General features: G+C 35.0%; 1 non-coding gene across 1 annotated transcript; it reads right to left on the reverse strand.

The window, feature by feature from the left end:
• Positions 1 to 14,566: 14,566 nt before the first annotated feature.
• On the reverse strand, positions 14,567 to 14,637 carry TRNAG-GCC (transfer RNA glycine (anticodon GCC)). Its single transcript has one exon. It is a non-coding gene; the product is annotated as a tRNA-Gly (tRNA).
• Between the last annotated feature and the right edge of the window lie 6,614 nt (positions 14,638 to 21,251).

A 21,251-nucleotide genomic window follows, 5' to 3' on the forward strand; every position in this document is an offset into this window, starting at 1 on the left:
AAACACACACTGCAGTATATATTGTGAAGGTTCCTGATAAAAACATAGGAAGCTTCTGGTTAGAAACAATAGATATTTATAGAAAATTAACATAGACAATGCACACAAACCTCCCGAACTCCAATCCAAGAGCAAATTTGCTGTTAATGTAACCAACCAGGAAAAGAACCAATTGGCAAGTGTTGCAAAACTTCCAGCTAGGCCTTTGATGTTAATCGGAAGAATCTATTATGTAAAATATATTCAACACATCAACTATCACATTATATTACAACAAAGGTTTGTTCATATAGGGTTGTCATGCATATTATTATTGAAGAAAATTGTACCTCAGACATTATAATCCATGGCATTGCTCCTAATCCCAGAGAGAATGCAATAACCATGACCTGAAAGAAATTGAAAGTTTATAATAATGAAGTTAGGGAAACAAACAATAGAAACCATCATTTGTGTAATAAAGTTGTATTTACACACCACAACTCCAGCCACCGATACGAGGCTCAATGTCGCATATAAATCAGAATCTGGTGATATATATTCCTGAGAGCAAATTCAACATAAAATATATTATCCATATAAAAAACCAAAAATATAAAGAAGAATTTACTGATATATAATCCTGTGAATCCGTGTTACAAATTTTTGAACATTTATGCATGAATGCATGTGTAATATCTAGTTAATGTATTATGTATATTTAAAAAATAAACAAAAAAAAATGTTCAAAAAATATAACAAACAAAAAAATTATTATTACCTTCAAGTAGAATGATATTGAAACAACCAAAAGACTCAAAGCCATTGTAGATGAAGAAACCTGCAATAGGAGATTTTGATTAATCTCTTATTACCCTCCAAACAAATAGTAATGTGAATGCAAAAATTATCGAAAAAGCTCAGACTCACAATAAGTAAAAGCCGGCGACCAGGTTTGTCTGCTAACCACAAAGTTAAAATCGTAGCAAGAACCTAAATGACATGTAAATATTGTTCAGATTATGGTCTGATAAATTTGGAACGCTATAAATTTAGTTTCCTTTCGGTCGAACCTGAACAGCACCGACTCCAAATGTTGCTACATCACTCGAAACATGCGTCTAAATCTCGGAATAACAGGAAAATACCACAAGACTTTTGTTGGAGACAACTTGTTCTTATATCGCGAGACACCGCATTTAGGACACTCATTTAACGATGCATACTCATTTCGAAACAAAACACAATCGTTTGGACATGCATGTATCTTATCATAGCTCATGCCAATAGAGCACAACATCTTTTTGGTCTCATATGTTCGGTTGGGAAGAACATTATCCTCAGGAAGCATATCTTTCAAAAGGGCTAATAACTCTGTGAAACTTTTAACCCATAATGCCTAGTCTCCATTGCTAGCATTGCAACACAATAATTATTGTTGAGAATACTCAATAAATGTATGAACCAAGAAAAATGAAACCAAAAATGAACAATAGCGAACGTCAGAAGAGAAACCAAGTAATATGAAGATTAGAAAAATACCTATGGTGTCAAAATCAAACAGCTAACAACGAATTAATAGAAGGAGGAAACGTCGTAGATCTAACAGAGGTGGAAGGAGAATGCCTTAGAAGTAGCGAAAATCGTAGCAGTGAGAACCCTAACGTGAAAAAGAATGAAAATAAGAGAGAGTGAAATAACAAAACGCGCAGTATGTTATAATTTTAATGTTTACTAAAGGGGACCTTAGAGGGCGCTTGTGGAAAAAAAGCGCCCTCTAAAGGGGGCCTAAGAGGACGCTTATGAAAGCGCTCTCTAAGGCTTTCCAAAAGCGCTTTATAAACTGGAAATGCACATGGACTTATAGAGCGCTTTTTTAAAAGCGCCCTCTAAGGGTAACCTTAGAGGGCGCTTTCTAAAAAGCGCCCTGTATTGTTGTCCCTCTATCTCCTCCTTATTTTTTCGCTTCACCTTAGAGGGCACTTTATTACAAAAGCGCCCTCTAAAGTGCGCTGTCTATTCCAGTTGTTCGCTCCTTATTTTTTCGCTTCACTTTAGAGTGCGCTTTTGTAATAAAGCGCCCTCTAAGGTGCGCTGTCTATTCCAGTTTTTGGCGTAGTGTGAAAAATGAAAAGAATGAACTTGTTCCCACTAGAGTTCAAAATAGCTGAAGAGTTTGTATTGATTATAGGAGGTTGAACCAGGCTACCAGAAAGGATCACTTTCCTTTGTCGTTCATTGACCAAATGCTTGAACGACTAGTTGGTAAATCACATTATTGTTTTCTTTATGGTTTTTCAGGTTACTTTCAGATTCATATTGCACCTGAAGATCAAGAAAATACCACTTTCACATGCCCATTCGGTACATTTGCTTACAGGAGGATGCCTCTTGGTCTTTGCAATGCTCCTGGCACTTTCCAGCGATGCATGATTAGTATTTTCTCTGAGTTTATTGAAAATTGCATGGAAGTGTTTATGGATGACTTTACTGTTTATGGTTCGTCTTTTGATGCATGCTTGAAAAGTTTGAATATGGTTTTAGAGAGATGCATCGAGATTGACCTTGTTTTAAATTATGAAAAATGTCATTTTATGATTGAGCAGGGAATTGTTCTTGGTCACATGATTTCTGAAAAAGGAATTTCTGTTGACCCTGCTAAGGTTTATGTAATTTCTACATTGCCTTACCCTTCTTGCGTTCGCGAGATTCGTTCTTTTCTTGGTCATGCAGGTTTTTATAGGCGTTTCATCAAGGATTTTAGCAAGATAGCTCTTCCGATGTCAAACTTGTTGAAGAATGACGTCACTTTCAGTTCCGATGACAAATGCAAACAAGCGTTTGACTTCTTGAAGAAAGCATTGACCTCCGCTCCCATCATCCAACCTCCCGACTGGACCCTCCCTTTTGAGATTATGTGTGATGCTTCTAATTATACTGTTGGGGCTGTCCTTGCATAAAGAGTTGACAAGGCTGACCATGTTATTTACTATGCTTCTAGGACTTTAGATTCTGCATAGTCAAATTACACCACCACTAAAAAAGAACTTCTAGCTATTGTTTTTGCTCTTGATAAATTCAAATCATACTTGCTAGGTTCCAAGGTTGTTGTTTTTATTGACCATTCAACTTTAAAGTACTTGTTGAAGAAGTCGGAAGCAAAACCGAGATTGATTCGGTGGATGTTATTGCTCCAAGAGTTTAATGTAGAGATTAAGGACAAAAGTGGAGCCGAGAACTTAGTGGTTGATCACTTGAGCAGAATAGAGAGAGATAAGGATCCTTTTCCCATCCAAGATGACTTTCGTGATGAGAAACTTTTACTTGTGCATGGTATTACTCCTTGGTTTGTTGATATTGTTAATTATCTTGTTGCTGGTGTTTTTCCTACAGGTGCATCCAGGACACAAATCCACAAACCCAAGAGTGATGCCAAATATTATGTTTGGGATGATCCGTATCTTTGGAAGTTTGGTAGTGATCAGGTAATCAGGAGATGTGTCCCCGATTATGGGATTGCATCCATTTTGAATTTTTCTCATGCATCTCAAGTCGGCGGATATTTTGGTCCTCAAAGGACTGCAAGAAAAGTCCTAGACTCGGGTTTTTATTGGCCCACTATTTTTAAAGATGCCTATGAGGTTTACCGTACTTTTAAAGATTGCCAGATAGCATGTACAAATGTCACTCGTAAGAGTGAAATGCCTCAGCTGCCTATGCTTTTCTATGAGGTATTTGATGTATGGGGAATCGACTTCATGGGTCCCTTTCCTATATCATTTGGTTTTTTGTACATTTTACTTGTTGTTGATTATGTTTGAAAGTGGGTGGAAGCTATCCCCACTAGGACTAATGATTCTAGAGTTGTTGCAGATTTTGTCAGGTCTAATATCTTTTGCAGGTTTGGAATATCGCGAGCTATCATAAGTGACCAAGGCACTCATTTCTGTAACCGCACCATGGAGCTTTGCTCCGGAAGTATGGAGTTGTACACAAAATTTCTACTGCATATCACCCACAAACAAATGGGCAAGCTAAGATCTCTAACAGAGAGATCAAACAAGTTTTAGAGAAAATGGTGCAACCAAACAAGAAGGACTGAAGCCGCCGTCTAAAAGACGCACTTTGGGCTCAAAGAAAAACTTTCAAGACACCCATTGGGATGTCTCCTTATCGACTTGTTTTTGGTAAGGCATGTCACCTTCCTGTAGAGATAGAACACCGTGCCTATTGGGCGGTGAAAAGTTGTAATTTGGAGATGCAACAAGCAGGTATTGAAAGAAAACTCCAATTACAACAACTTGAAGAGCTTAAGCTAGAGGCTTATGAAAAATCTAAGATTTATAAAGAGAAAACTCAGCACTTCCATGATAAGATGATTTCTAGGAAGGAATTCTCTGTGGGCCAACAGGTTTTACTGTTTAATTTCCGCCTTAAGCTTATGGCTGGGAAACACCAATCCAAATGGATTGGCCCTTTTGTCGTTACTAACGTTTTCCCTCACGGTGCAGTAGAAATTAAAAGTGCAGGTACTGACAAAGTTTTCAAGGTCAATGGGCAGCGCCTAAAGCTATTTCATGAGAGTTTAGCGCCTGACAATGCAAGCATAGAGGAGCTTTCTTTGGAAGCACCCAACTACACTGCAACTTGATCATGGAGTTCTTATTCCTTTCTCTCAACTTCAATAACTATGTCCTTTCATTGAGGACAATGCTTGTTTTAAGTGTGGGGGAGGGAATTCCCTTTTTGTTTTGTTTTCTTTGCTTTTGTTTCGTTATTTTGTTTTCAATTATAAAAAAAATAAAATTAAAAAAAAATGTATCTGTTTGAAAGTTCTAGGCTATAGATTAATCTGAGGTTAGTTGTGGAGACTTGGGAAAAGTTCACAAGATAGGTATCGTCTTAACACCATAAGTCTCATGAGTATGGAAATTGTTTTGAATACTTGTTATGACATAGCCTTGAATTTTCATTCTCTTATAGCTCTTGAGTAATTTATCTTTGCAGTCGGCACCATCTCACACATGCTCTACGTAAGGAAGCCGATGAAAATAAGTGAGTGATCCAAGTTTCTTTTGAAAAAAATTAAATTAAATTAGGGAATGCACCTTCTAAGTTGGGTGGCCCTCACCCGGTCACTTAACCCAACGATTGTGGAACCTACAAAAATAAAACATAATAATTACCTATTGTTGGTTGGTTCAGAGGTTTCTGGTGCTAGACTTGGTAGGGCGGATTACGGCCCGATCCCCCACAACTGCAATTGGGTAAATAAGGGGTTACCAATTTTTGTACCAGAACCCCGTGTAAAAAGGATCAGAGTCACTAACCGATTGCCTTACTATAAGTGTGTGGAGATAACGGACTTAATGTGATTGCGCAAGAATGAAAAAGAGTAAAAAGGAGACTGAGTAAGTTAGGCTTTGGTATAATAACATGATTCGGAATGGATTATGTGTTCAGGAGGCTTATGACTGCATAATTATGGATTAGTGTTCCTACGATATCCTTAGTGTGCATGATTAGTACCTATCGGTGCTATCTTAACCAAGGAAGAGTTTGTAGCCTGGAATGAGTAATTGATGTTGTATGTTTCTTGAGTTTTGATTTTGCTCAGAGTGCAAAAGTTCAAGTGTGGGGGAATTTGATCAGTACATTTTAATGCAAATTCTCCTATGTTTGTTCTTAAGCATTTCTTTGATTTCCTTGCTTACCTTTATGTTTTATAATGCTTTTATATTTTAGTTTATTTTTATGTTATTTGATTTTCGTATTTAATTTTCAGGTTTAATAGTTTGCACTAAAACAATCATAAATGGAGATCCAGGAATCCGATTGATGCATTATAATAATCGCCGGAAAGCTAAGAGAAATAGCTACAACTTTCATGTTGGAGTCGAAGTCATATTCGGAGCGCTTATTTTCCATAATTTCGTTTGAAGCTGCAGCATTAGTTTTATTTTAGTTTTGGGTCGTTAGTTTTGGGCCTGGGTTATGTATTTGACCCAGTTGGATTGTAAACAGATTGCCTTGGTTTTCCCCTAATACCTAGCAGCCGAAAACATTATTCACATTTTTTGGGACCATTCACGAATTATTTTTTTTACGCTTGAAAGAACCGTAATGGAGAACTAATCTATCCAGACAAATTTGCTGTATTCAGGTTCACTACTTTGAGATTGTTATAATTGCAATTAGAATTCTATTCCTTTCAATAATATTATATGATTGTTGTTTGCTTAATCCGATTTCAATATAATATTGTTGGTTAAATTTGAATGATATATGTTCTTGACTTTTGATCGCAATTCAACTCTGCTTAACCGTTAAATTTGCGATATCTATAACCGTATGCTTAATCCGGCAATAAGAATATATACCTTACAGTGTCGATCACGTTTGTTGAATGATATTGTGTTCAAATAGGATAGAAGTCGTAGTTTTAGCAATCGATGATAAGTCGAACCTGACACAGTGAATCTGTTTGTTTTATAATCACCTATTTCATAACAGCTTATTTCAATAATCACTTATTTAATAATCACTTTTTTTCCTCAATCGATCCTGAATCCAACCCCCCCTAAATTGATTTACCTTTGGTTAGTGATAATCAAGAATCCTTGAGAGACGATTCGAGTCATTGTCGCTATACTACGTTTTTAAAATAACTCGGTTTTGATCCGCACGCGACAGCGTATCAAATTGGCGCCGTTTTCAAAAATCCATTTTTCTGAAAATTGTTATTCTAACTGTGAAGCTATTTAGGCAGAATCTATAGAGTTGTAATGCTTTACTCCCTGGATTCTATATGGCCTATATTCCTTGTCATGTCTTACTTTTTCTTCGTACTTGTTTATCTTGCTTGTTGGTTTTCCAAAATATTTTATGTGTTTTGTCTTTTAAAAATCTAGTTGTCATCAATCTTTTTACTCTTTTAGTTAAGCCTTTTGTTTTTCTATTTAAACTGATCTTTCTCAGTTTAAGTTTCTTATTCTGGTTTTATAACCTTTCCCTCAAACCTGCTTGATAGAGTTGTGCAACCTTGATCTGGTTTTTCTAAAGCTCATTCTCTCGCCTCTATCCTAAATTGAGATGAACTCTAGCTCAAACCTTGACATAAGAAACCAACTAGAGAACATCAATGAAAGACTAGCTCTTCTTGAAGAATTGGGAGTCTCTGATTGTGATCTCCTGCTTCTTTTTTACTCAGGCTTAAGAGTGAAATTTCACAAAATAATCTTCAACCTCTTGAAGATGACACTGCCTCTCCATGAGAGGAAGGTGTTCCTCAATCCTTCTGAATGAGTTCTAGGTGAACTCGTTTCTATGCAAGGAAAAGTTGTAAGTGTGGGTGAAGTTTCATTTAACCCAGCGCTGAAGAGTTGCTAGTGAAGATCATGTTGGACTTAAGGAAAGTCCAACTCCATCTACTTCTTCTCCTTCCACCAAACTTCAACAATCTTTCTAAGATGCCTTTGTTTGATGTCTTTCTTTTAATTTTTGTAGTCATTTCCTTTCTTTTCTTTTTTAACTTTCTCTTAGATTATTTTTAGTTTCTCTTTTGTTTGATGCATTCTTAGCCTCTGATTGTATAACAAAATCAGTTTTTGTGGTTAAATAGATGTATCAAATGAATTGAATGAAAAAAAATAAAGTTAAAAGTATTGTCTTTCGTTTTCTTTTCTGAATTATGAACTTCTTAAATCAGTTTGTAATAAAGGAATTAACTAATGATTAAAAAATGATATGCTAATTAAAAAGGAAAAATGACTTCATTGAACTAAAGGAATACTACAAAACAATGTTTATCACATTAATCCTAACCATCCTTAGGTCTACAATCGTAGAAAGTTTCTCCAATCTAAATCAAATGTTCATCATCTGAATTGAAATGAAACACTTATTAGAATCTTCTCATGGACCTCTTCTTCTAATCTTCCTATGTGGCTTCAATGTCTAAGGAAGAAAGATTAAAAGAATACCTTCAAATGGTCTCACCTTCCAATCTGAAGTTGCATCAGAGACTAGAAAAGCCTCTGAAACAATAGAAGCAGAAGATTGTCTAAAAGTTGTATTCATATTAAAACAGATGTATGGTTGAGTGAATAAGGATTTGTGCTCTAGCTTGAACATATGTGTTTATTACAAAATTTCTAAATATCAAACACCTCGTGGGTTTAAGTTTCTGATATGTGAAAATCTAAAGGTCAAACCCTAATTAAGCAATGTCATATCGAATCATAATTACTCCTTGAAAACTGTAACGGTAGTGATTTACCATAAGAAGTAAATAATTCCTTCCAGTCTCTTCAAAATAACTTTAATTTTTTTTAAAGTGTCTCTTATGAAAAATGTGTTAATTTTGTTTATGTTCTCTCTTTCAGATTCTTAAACTCGTTTTAAATCGTCTTCTGTCTCTGGAAAGTTTTTAATCCTTTTATTTTGATATCAAATTCGTCCTTAACTGTTTTTGGTATCAACTTCTTTTAAAATTTTGTGTTTTTAAACTGTTTTATTTTTCTCAGTTTTGTTATTCTTTTCTTTGTCTTTCGTAAATCTTTTTGATAATGACAAAGGGGGAGAAAATTCATAGAGTATTTAAAAAGAAAATAAAGCATCAGAACTTGAACAAAGCAGTTTCTGACAAAATAGTTTTTGATTTATAAGCTTTATGTTATTTTAATTTTGTTATAATTTATTCTATTGAGCTTAAATAACTAATTTTAATCTAATAAATACAAGAATTTAAGGAAAAACTTACAAACCTTACCTTAATGAACTGTCAAGACTAAATGAATAGCTTACAAACCTCAACCTAAGGTCTGTTAAACTTAGGGGGAGCTTACAAACCTCAGACTCTGATTTTAGACTCTGTTGATTAAAGTTATAGGATTAAACTAATACAAATAAGGAGTTAAGAAGAGCTCACAAACCTCATCTTAATGGACTATCAGACTTAGGAGGGAGCTTACAAACCTCACCTTAATGGACTGTCTAACTTAGGGGAAGCTTATAAATCTCGGCCTCTGATGTAAGACTGTGTTAATTAAATCATTAACCATTGATCTTAAATACATTTCTTTGTTATCATAAAAAAGAGGGAGATTGTTAGAATAAGATTTGTACAAGATCCTAAAAGTTTTGATGATAACATAATATTTAAAGAACAATATGGTTTACTAATGGTTATTCTAGTGTGAAAGACCAAAAGACATTAACATTGATATAAATCAAGTCAATCACTCAAAAGAACCATTAAAGGAAGAAAAGTTGTTATGAATATGAAGGATCATAACCAGGCTTCCAGACTCTGATGAGTCAACTCAAGTCTTTCAGATAATGAACATAAGCTTACGTAGAATACAAAGATCATAAAAGCTCTAAAGACTGGAAACGTTTAAAATAAGCAGTCCCTGTCACAAGGAATGACCCTGCAACTTCTGAACATGCTTAATCAACACTTCTGAAGGATCTGCTTCAACGAAATTTGTCTGCATTAAGTCATCAACTCTACAAGTGTTTATCCAAACTAGTTCTGATCAAGACTCCGACGAAGAGAAGCTCATAACCTGTGAACTATAGACTCTGAAGTCTCACTCCAACCAGGTTCTGAAGACATACTTCAACTTCTGATCAAACTTGAACTTATTCTATAAAAATCCTTTGAATCAATAAGTTAAGTATAAGGATAGTATTGACTCTGAATAAGCTTTAACAAATTTCTAAAAGAAGTTTTAAAATCTAAAGTTATCCAAAGAAGATCATGTGACTATGATACAATACTTTATGTCTAATCAACATTAAGTTATATTGTCGGGATCTTATCTCTCTAACTGCTTTGAACTTTACATTTTTCTCCCAACGTCTTAATGCTAGCTGATTTTTGGCTCACTCTATTGTACAACGACTAAAGACCTTTATCGGCTACTTGTATCTTTGATAGTTTCAACCTTCAACTGATATATTCTCATTATTTAGAGAAAACATTCAAATTACTGTTTTGACCAAGATAAATGTGAGTTAAAGAATACGTGATTGTGTTCACAAAGATGTGATACCAGTTTACACTATTGGTTGAGAGAGATACTATGTTTTAATTAGAAAACACAGATCTAAGAAACACACATTAAATAGAAAATATAACCATAAGGGTTAAGTGTGTGAGAGCAAAGAGAAAATGATCAAGGAAGATCATCAGAACAAAAAGGCACAACAAGATAAAATTTGTGCAAATAGAGAAGAAGAATGACCACTTCATTCTTCCCCACTCAGGAGCAAACAACTCATATTCTGCTCAAGAGTGTAAATCTTTATGTATCTGCTTATCCAAGAAGCATTCACACGAATACAAGGTTAATGCTAAACTCTTTTGATTAAGAGATTTTGAAGACTCTAATAGTTGTGCTTAGAGTAAAGTCATAATCTAATTAATTAGGAAAACAAGTCCCTTTCTATGTGATTGAGCTTAAGGTAGGAAAGTCCTAAACGGGTTGTTTAGGCATGAAAGTCTCATGCTTGCGGGCAGAGCAGGGAGCCTCATTCAGGGTGAATGAGCAGGAAGTCCTTAACATGAGCTTAAGGTAAGTAAGTCCTGAATAAGGTGTTCAGGAAAGGAAGTCTCGATCAGGTGTGTTTGAGCAGGAAGTCTTGAGTTGTTGGCTTAAGCAATTGTAATCAGTCTGACTATAGTTAAAAGCTCTTATGTCGCAAGGGGACTAAACTACTATCGGTTTGAGAGGAACCAAGATATATTGTGTGTCTTTATTTTCTTATGTATTTATATTCGGTTGTACAAACGATCTCTGAAGTTATACTCAGTTATGATTCAACCTCTTAATCGTATCAGAATCCGAGTGTGAAACCTTAGGTTCTGAAATAGAGTTGAAGAAAAAGAAGTAAACTTTTCACCACTGACATACACTCTGGTATTAGACTCTGAACTTGGTTCAGAATCTGATGATCCAGAATCAGAAGCGAAAAGAAATTTTTAGGCATATAGAATTCAACCCCCGTCTTATGTATTTTTCTCACCTTGAATCAACTCATGAGTCTGACTCATAGATTCGTTGAGATCTATGGGTTTTATAAGTCATATGAGTTTGTTTTAGGCCTCAAAACAATATTTACTATTTTATGCAATTTTCTATTTTTTTAAATTAAAAATCCATTAAAATTTCTTTATTTTTGTATTTAAACACTTGGCGTGAATGTCATGATCATCTTTTATCATAATAATATTCAGTATTTTTCTCTATTTGATGGATTCCATAATATTGTCTATCAGGTTTGTAAATCTATACTTTCATTCTAAATTTAGCGATTATTAATCCATAATGTTTTCAGCTAGCTGCATCATTATACTATGTAACACTATTTTCTCGTCCTTCAACAAAATGTACATTTACGATGCATTCATAATGCAATGATTTGATGAATGTCTTAATTAAAAATATTTTATAAGATTAATAAAAGAAGAAAATTCCGACATCATGAACTTGACACGAGGAAAAAGGATTCGGAAAATACTTAATAAAATAATGATTTATGATCGCGTTTCGATAAGAATGATCCTTAGCCAAGGATCTCGAAGCAGTTATATTAAATTTGAAAAGGAGGACTTCGCATAGGCAGTTATTTATGTATTACTCCCTCTGTTCCTTTTTAACTGTCATTTTTGAGTAAAATTTTTGTTTCTTTTTATTTGTCGTTTTCAAAGTTAAAGGTAACATTAATTGTTGATTTCTCAAAATTACCCCTAATTATTTATTGAAAAGAGAGAAAAAATCAAATAAGTTAACAAATAACCAAGGGTATTATAGGTAAAAAGATAATCATTACTTTAAAAGTAGTAAAAATTATTAGTTTCATTGGTATGCGGAAAAAATTAAAAAGAGACAATTAAAAAGGAACGGAGGGAGTAATATATATAGGGATTCTAGTGTTAAGATTCATGGAGCCAATATCATTACAAAACCTTCAAAAACTCAAAATACCCAAGTAAGAGTGAGAAAGGAGTCGGTGAGCAAACATTTATGATCCTGCACACAATTCTTTACATATTTAAACAAAGTCTTTTTTCTTGTTTTTTCACCTTTCTTTTATTTTACATTTTACAAGAATCTTGATACAGTCGATATCCTTTTTTTTTTTACAAATTATTATCTTTATTTTCTTACAAAACTCGAATCTACTTTTATATTTACAACAAACAACCTAACACTCTTTTAAAAATTTATACACATATATCATAGAATTCACTAATCGACCTTGTAAATATATATTTTTTAAAAACTATATTTAGCAAAAATACAAGTAAATATTTATCTAATTATAAGAAAAAAAAACAAATTTGCTTGCGTAAATTTTAGAGCACTTGTTACCATTCTCCAAAAGAAAAAAAAACACTTTTAGATTGGAACAATGAAAAAAAAGAGGGAAATATTATCAAAAAGATATAAAAAACTTACACCAACAAAAATAAAGGCCTAGAAAATTGATAAGGGATTGATCAATATGCCAAAAAATAAATACTGTAGGTACAAAAAAGTTAGCCTCCGCTTATGTCTAAGTAAATACGACATCGCATGACGTGTGACTGACGCATTATTTACCTAGTTTTGGAAATTCCTCGTCATGTTGTTTTCAGCTCATCTTAGATGCCTTTTGTTTTTGTTATCAAAGTCAACCAAACGGCGTCTACGACTTAGAAGCAGAGTTAGCATCTTTGACGATGCTGTTAACAGACATTCCGGGAGAAGATGACCCATCACCGTTGGATGCGTCGATCAAAGGATTCCTGGCGTGACACGTGGCAGTGGAGATTGCAGTGGCAAGAGAAATAGGCATGAGGCAGAGGCCTTTGCCTTGCATGGCGGATCCCATGTCTTCCTCCCTGAGCTTCGCCACCTGATGCTCCGTCATTGTGAGACTCTCGTTCGACGACGACGACGGTTTAGGGTGGACCCCAGCGTTGCTGTTGGCTTGGACGCAGTCACTGACACCCTGCAAACAGAAAATACTACGTGTCACTGTTTAGGGAAATAGTGGAATTGTGAAAGTAACCACGCGTGATACTTTTGATTTGTCGTTTTGTGGTTATTGAGAATTTCTGAATTGATTGATTTAAAGAATGAGCCAAAGCCAACAAAAAAAAAGATTTTTTTCTTTTCTTTTATTGAAAGAGCAATGGAAACAAGAAAAGAAGAAATTACTACTAGTACCTCGGAGAATATGTCAGTTACAAGGGGAGCGACCGCCAGAGCACCGCCTAGTCTACTCATACTCAAAACCTGTAAATTTTACAATTAACAAAAATTAAAATTCTATGTCTTTAAGTCGCATAGTAAATTTTTGAAAAATATTGAAGAAAAAGAGGGGAATCTCACCTTGACTTGAACCTGTAGGAACTTGACATAATCGATGATCTCATCCAGCATGGAGGCCTTATCTGTCTGTCACTCCACAGACCAGAAAAATTATTAAAATTTCAACAAGGATAGATACACCCATCACATTATGTTTATAATTTTTTTAATTGGGTTATTATTTTTCTTAGAAAATTATTGTCTATTAAATTTAGATGAAATAAATTCTTTGTTGACTAAAATAAGAGGGAATGATATCGCATGATCAATGAAATTGAATATCATTCCTACTACTAATCAAGAAAAGAATGATAATTACCTTATTGGCATTTGGAACAAGCTCTTGCAATGCTTTCATTCTTTCAGCAATTCTTTCCCTCCTTAACTGTCATACATCAAAACAAAATTATCAAATTATCATTTATTCCATAAAAATTAATTTTGTTTTGAAAATTTATTGTAACTAAAAAGCTAGAATTTCCCAATTTTATATCTAAACTTGATACATGGAAAGAAATCTATTGTTCTAACTAAATCTAAATAACTCAACAAAGACTTGTCAAATATAGATATATATATCAATTTACACTATACCAACATATATGAGATTATTATCAGTATTAACCTGTCTAATGTTCCTTTGTTTTATAATCAAATATTAAGAAAACCGAATGAAAACAAAACAAAGTTATTTTAAACTCAAAACAGAATGATAGTAGGGCCTAGCAAATAAGGCTGATATACTATATTAACGTTTTCAGAAGTATATGGAGTAATTACTAGAAAATGACAACTGAAACTATTTTTCTCAATTTTCTGGGCAACCAAACACGCATAGTGAAAAACTGAAAAGCATACCCTTTCGGCAATGCTGTGTGGATCAGTGGCTTGTCCTCTCCTAGCCCTAACTTTCTGCCTCGGCTGAGCCGGTGCACCGCTCACCGGAGCCTGGTTGGTTGCACTCGCTGAACCACCTCCAAAACTTTGCACCTATCATTCAAAATTCTAAAAAAATTAAATCAAATCAATTCTACATAGTCATGAGAAAAATCACAGAAAATGTTAAAGTCTAATAAATTAAGAAAAGAAAAGAATAGTACCTGAGGAGGTTGAAAATGGTGTGGTTATTGGCAACACCGTGGAGAGATCCAAAATGATTGCACGTTTAGTACCTGAGGAGGTTGAAAATGATCCTGTAAAAAAGCTCAGTTTGAAAATATTGATGCACCAGCCGGGAATCGAACCCGGGTCTGTACCGTGGCAGGGTACTATTCTACCACTAGACCACTGGTGCTTGTTGATACGTCAGACCATGAGTACAAATCTGTCTCATGCATCAGTTTCCCTATGCTTTGTTCCTTAGAAACTGCAACTCAGTGTGATAGTTGAAACCTGAAACAACCACAAACACAATGTACTTGTACCATGAAATTCCTTGGTCAAGCTCATTGCTAGCCACATGGTACATCCGATCCAAATCATGAAAAAGGTGATTCACACTGTGGTGTCTAACACTATTCAATCTGTTTTTCACAACCTCACCAACCCCCACCGATCATTTCACACCTTCACCTGTTCAATCATCTTGATTCTGTTGACAAATGGAATCAAGAGATGAAAACAAGGAGAAGAAAAAACAAGGATCGAAAGGCTTTTCTCAACATCTTGAATTTGACTGGAAGATCATTTTTTCATTTTAGATTAAGCATGCATAGAGTGTTTATATATAGAGAGAGAAAAATTCAAATTTAGAATGTAAGCAAACAATTTTATGTTATGTGCAAATTACTTTTTTTTTGTTGCTACTAACAAATCTTTTGCTTTAATTAGACTAACACTCAAGAGATTCTTATCTATTTCTATCTAAATCTGCTTGTTTAGAAATTGGTAACATAAATTAATAACACAAATATTCTTCTTGTCTCCTTTAATTGGTTGCTTTGTTTGCTATATAAATGGAGTGACAAAACAACAAAAACTCAAAATTTGAAACAAACTCACCCTCTAACCTTCTCTTCTCTGCAACGAAAAAATGGAAGTCACTGAAACAAATAGAAAAGGCTCTTTGCATCTTCACAACAATAGTTTTGCCCCCTACAAATTGAGGACTACTTGCAAAGATTAAATATTTCTGAAGCCACCTCTCGACTGCATTGATAAGTTACTTCAATTGCCAATTGAACAACTAGCATTAGCACAAGAGTGCAATGAAAAACATGTCGATAAGCTACTAGAAGGATCAATTCAGATCTTGGATATCTGCGGTATAGCTAAGGATTGCCTTTTGCTATCAAAGGAAAACCCGCATGAACTACAATCAGCCATCAGAGGAAAGAGAGGAATTGAAACTAGATTCAAAGTTGAGGGTGGAAAACACATGGCTTTGAGGAAGAACATGAAGAAGCAAACTCAGAAGGCGTTGGTAAATTTGAAAGCAATGAAGAATGAGTTAGTAGCTTCTTCCTCAAACAATAAAGATAATAACTTTTCGACCATGTTTAGAATCTTGAAAGAACCAGAATCAGTCACACTGTGCTCACTAGAACATTTGTTGCTATTTATCTCTGATCCTAAAGGACACGCAAAGTACAGCAGATGTTCAACATTCAGCAATATCTAAGTTGATGCATTCTAAAAGAGCATTTTGCGAATCTATCAGAGACAAATGATTCTATGGTGAGCATATTAGCTCCATGGTGATCACTTGCAGCACCACATTCTGAAACTTCACATTTTTATTTGAGTCCGAATCATAGTCACCACTATCGTTTATTTCCTCCAAATTTGGGAACCCTAGCTTCGTTGGTTTCTTTTGTTGAGAACCAAATGAATTGGTTTAAATTGAGTTCAGACTCAAAATTTTAATTTTTTGAATGCGTTTTTTTTGTCAATTTACTTTTCCCGCTTGTAAAAGTGGCATTTTTGAAACTAGCTACTTAATTTTCTCCGCTAACTTCTTACCAATTATTGCTGCATATATTATTTATATTTTTATTATTGTGATCTTAATTTTTATATTTTTTTAATAAAAATCGTCAAATGAATTAAATTTTTTTCTAGGTTGTTATTAACTTCGGATTCTTATTTGACCGATTTTATTGAGAATTTGTCGAACTTCAAACAAAATTGTGCGGGTTTTATAAGAGTCATTGTTGAATGCATTCACATGAAGAATGTGATTTTATGTGCTTAACAATAATAACAAGTTTTGATAATAACAAAGGGATCAAAAGAAATGTCATAAACATTATCAAATGAAAAAGAAAGATCGGATCAAATCAAAAAGTGAAAAGGGATAAAAAAGATTGTCACTTGATCATGTGTTCAGTTGCCTTTTCTTTTATGTTAGGTCACCAATTTTAGGGAGTCAACAAAAGGGAACATTTTTTACATATGGGTCTTTTTTGTGAGCAACACACCTTGTGAGACACACGCCACATATTCATCAAAATTTTTAAGATAGTAGGTGTGTGGATTCTCTCACTTATAAAGTGTTCATTCTCCACTTTTCTAATCAATATGGGACTTCTTCCTCACACTTATTTTCTCAACACTCCCTCTCAAGCGGAAGCTCTTTCGTCCACATACATTTGTATCGCAGTTGACACTTTTTCAATGGAACATGTCTCCTACCCACCACCATGTGGGAAGGACTTTCGATACCAGTGAGTCGGTTCTTCACTCATGCCATTGTTAAGTCATCAATTCTAGGGGGTCAACATGTGGGACCATTTTTTACATAGGGGTATTTTTTATAACTGTTATACCCTCACATTTACCCTACCTCTACATCATCTTCTTGAACCTTAATCCATGAGCATACATCTCATACATATCATCTCATATGCATTTGTACTTAATGATCCTCAATAATCCATAAACACAAGGCATGTGATTCATCTGTGAAGCCTCAAGACCCTCTGGCCATGTTGAGGTGTGCCCAAGCCACCTTAACCCTAATTTACATCCTCAAGCATCCAACAAAGCTTGGAGGATCATTCAAGATATCTCACTCGCTCTCCAAAACCCTAATTGGATGGTGAGTCCCCATTAAAGGCACATCAAGATTCATCTGGTCACCCAAGGACCTCAACCTTAACTCTTGACCCTCATTTGCCTTGTAAAAGTCATGATTCACCATGAATATTGGCCATGTCATTGAGGACCCCTAAAATCCAAAGTTTATTTATGATCCAAACCTTGAAACATCTCAATATATCACTTGCGTCACCAAACTCTAATTTCTCTGACCATGGTTCTTGATGAAGCTTATGATTCAAGAAACCCTAATTTGGGCATCATTTGATCATTGAACTTGCTTCATTTTGATCACCCTATCGTACCACCAATCATTCAACATCAAATTAAGTCATTTTAAACCACAACTCACAATTTAACTATCCATTCAATTCATGTTACAAGTATTTGGTTTGGTCATGATTTTTGAACTTTCAAGGCATTTGATTCACCCATGAACTTGACCTAACATCACTCCATAAAGCCCCATGCCTCATTTTACATCATGATATGATCATATGAGATTTAAACATCCATCATTTCACCATAAAAATCAAGAAATCTCAAAGTCACATTTTTAGGTCATGTTGGTTGGCCACATTTTGGCAAGAATGGCCTATGGCAAGTTCCAAAGTCCATAACTTTCTCATCTTAAAATATTTTTAAGTTCCACTTTGAGCCAAATTTCCTAATTGAGTTCCTCTCCAACAAGGTCCAAGACCTAATTCCTTGAGCAAGGACCTCAATTTTTGCATTGGCCAAACTGGTCCAACATGTCTACCATGCCCTAAAACATGACCAAGACCACCACTTTACCACATTGCCATTTCCAAACCACAACTCCTTTTGACCTGGTTCTTTTTCATTTAATCAAGGACATGGCAAGGAACATTTGGCATAAAATATATGCAAAATGAACGAGCCAACTTCATTTGGCTTTGGTTCAAAGATTGGGAATCATCCTGATGAACAAGCCAAACATACATCAGCCAGAATTTGCATAATCATGTTTTGGACCACTAAACTTGTTTGTTCTGATCCCATTTGGTTCCAAACATGTTTCTAAACATACCAAGACACATTTTCAAGTCAGAATGGAGAGCATCAAGGTCACATGAAGCCAAATCGAAACCAAAGTCAAAGGCCAGTTTTTCCCAAAATGGCAGAAAGCAAAAGCCATGACAACTCTGATTCAAGCCTCTTGGTCCCTCCTTTTTTATGATAAAATGAAAACAAATTAAATGGAGGGGGAAACCAAGTCTGGACACAACCACACTTGTCCAACAAGTTTCAACCTTGAGCATGTTTAAGGTTTCACACCTTTTTGAAGTAAACCACTTCTTTCTTCCCTTCAAGCACTTTCATCACCTTTCCTATAAATAAGGGGGAAGGTGTTCCATCACTTAAGAAAGCTTAGAAAGCCAGAAAATCTTTGTTGCAAAATCAATTTTCTCACTGTCATACGGTGAACTGGACTTTTTTGTGGTTTTAATCGCAATGTCGCGGTTAGCAAGAGTCGCCACCGACTTTTCTTTTATCCAATAAGGAAAGGTGGAAAAGAACAGGAAAGACCTTAATTTAGATTTTGGGTTCGGGAGGTACATTATACAAAGGGAAGGTGTTAGCACCCTTTGTATCCATGGTTATCCATGGGCTCTTAATTGCTCGATCACTTATATTATTTTTGTCTAAAAAAAAAGTGTTTGTGAATTGTTTAGAAAAATTGTTTTGAAAAGAGAATTTAACTTTGTAATGATTCTTGTATGAATGTATACAAAGTGATTATCTCGTTTAGTTTTGAAAATTGTTTAGAAAAATATAACTCGGTAATGATTCTAGTATGAATGTATACCAAGTGGTGATTTTCTGAAGGTATTTTGAAAGGTGTGAGGTGTGAAAAAAAATGTTTTAGGTTGTGAGCCAGCAATTAAGAGTTATACCGACCCAAGGTCTTTATGAGTATTTCCTATCCTTATGAGGGTAAAACTGTCCTTATTATTGAGAAATAAGTAGTTTTATCCTTTGGATGTAAAAGGGTCATCGTAGGGTCATCGATTGGTCATTGAAGGCAACAATTACGAGGATACCTTAGCATTCGAAGGGACTATCATCTTTTAACCGTAGGCAACATCGGAGGGTCATCGAGGGACAAAGTTGTATATTCGAAGGCAACATCCGAGGGACTATAATTTATTTTATGATGATTTAACCGAAGGGTCTTTGCTAAGGGTATCCCCACGTTCGCGGAACATGACCGTAATATCGTAATCGTAAGGCAACAAAGAGAGGTCCAAGATCATTTATTCAAAGGCAAAGTTTTACAATTAATTATATAATTAGGATGAAACTCCACATTAAAATTATTAAAAATAATATATTAAAAAATTAATACATTAGAAATTAATACATTAAAAAATTAATTTAGGGTGAAACTCCACAAGGGTATCCCACAACTAAAGTGGAATACCTAGCCAATAACCTTTTCCTGGGATATGTGAACCTTTACGAAACTCAAAAAAAGAAACATGTCAGAACACCAAATCAGGGTGCAATCGAAGATTACACCGGAGAAATATCACAACAATAAATAGGATAGGATGAATAATGCATGGCTATGATAAAACATAAAAAAAAAATCAGAATAGAAAAGTCAGCTACTGTCTCGTTTGCCTCTGCCTCGCCTAGCGAAGGCCAGGCGAATACTCGCCCCAGGCTTGCCTAGCGAGGTGCTAGCGAGCGGCCACGGATTTTGAATTTGAAAACAGCCCCATGTTAGGAACTTTGAATTTTATGGCATTTTATCACAGGAATAACATGGTCAAACATTCAGGGTATTCAGGCATATTTAAATTCCCATACGAAAGCAAATTATATATCAACATTTAATCATGATGCATTATATATGTAGATATGGCCAATTGAAAGTATAAACAATAGAGATACGCAAACCTCTTTGCCAATTCAAGGTTGAAGGGATTGACCACTTGTAGTATCGGAATAAGTTAGGCAGCGGGAATTGGACGGCGATGGCTTCGGTGCAGATGGGCTACCTTCAGGGTTTCTTTACTCTGAATTCTCCGGGTAGGCAGGGTTCCTATGCCAAAACTTCTATTCGTTCTTCTCTGTTCTCCTCCTCCTTTTTTTTCAGTGAATCTCCCAGTGTAACTCCAAGTGTTTTTTCCTCTACTGAAACTTCAGTATTTATAGACTAATTTCGTGGGTAATGGGCTTGGAATGAGGGAGACCCAAGTCCAAAATAATTTGTTATATTTTATTTATATTTTAATTATTTAATTAATTAATTAATTAATTAATTAATTAATTAATTAATTAATTAATTAATTTTTTTTTCGTTTTTTTTTTTCGTTTTTTTTTTTTTTTTTTTTTTTTTTTTTTACTGAAGTGCTGGTATTTATAGTGATAATGGTGACCTAATGGGCTCAGAATGAAGCCCGAAATTTTTGTTGTCTGTCAGCTTCGCTAGGCGAGCGCGTAGCGAACAGGCCAGTTTGGGCCATTTTCTGGATTGGGCCATCCGTGAGCTGGGCCTTTGTTTCTTCAAGATCAGTGTTATATATGAGTCGGAATGCCTTGCAAAATGTCTTGAAATATTAATGGGCAAATTTTGGGGTATGACAGCTGCCCCTGTTCAATATTCTTGGACCGAGAGAGTTAGAATGGTGTGTACGCCATTCGTGGTCTGGAGGTGGAAGATTATTGAACACTAGAATGCCCCAAAAATTTGCACTTGAGAATCGATAGTTGGTCTTGATGGAGATGGGCTTAAAGGTGCCATCCGAGAGGTTTGATGACGAAAGCTTCAGATCGCGCCGTATATTAGGCCAATTTGAAGACATGGGTGCCACACTGGGTCGTACGTTAGACCGTATA

Source organism: Lathyrus oleraceus, chromosome 7 (genome assembly GCF_024323335.1).
Source record: "Lathyrus oleraceus cultivar Zhongwan6 chromosome 7, CAAS_Psat_ZW6_1.0, whole genome shotgun sequence".
NCBI lineage: Eukaryota > Viridiplantae > Streptophyta > Magnoliopsida > Fabales > Fabaceae > Lathyrus > Lathyrus oleraceus.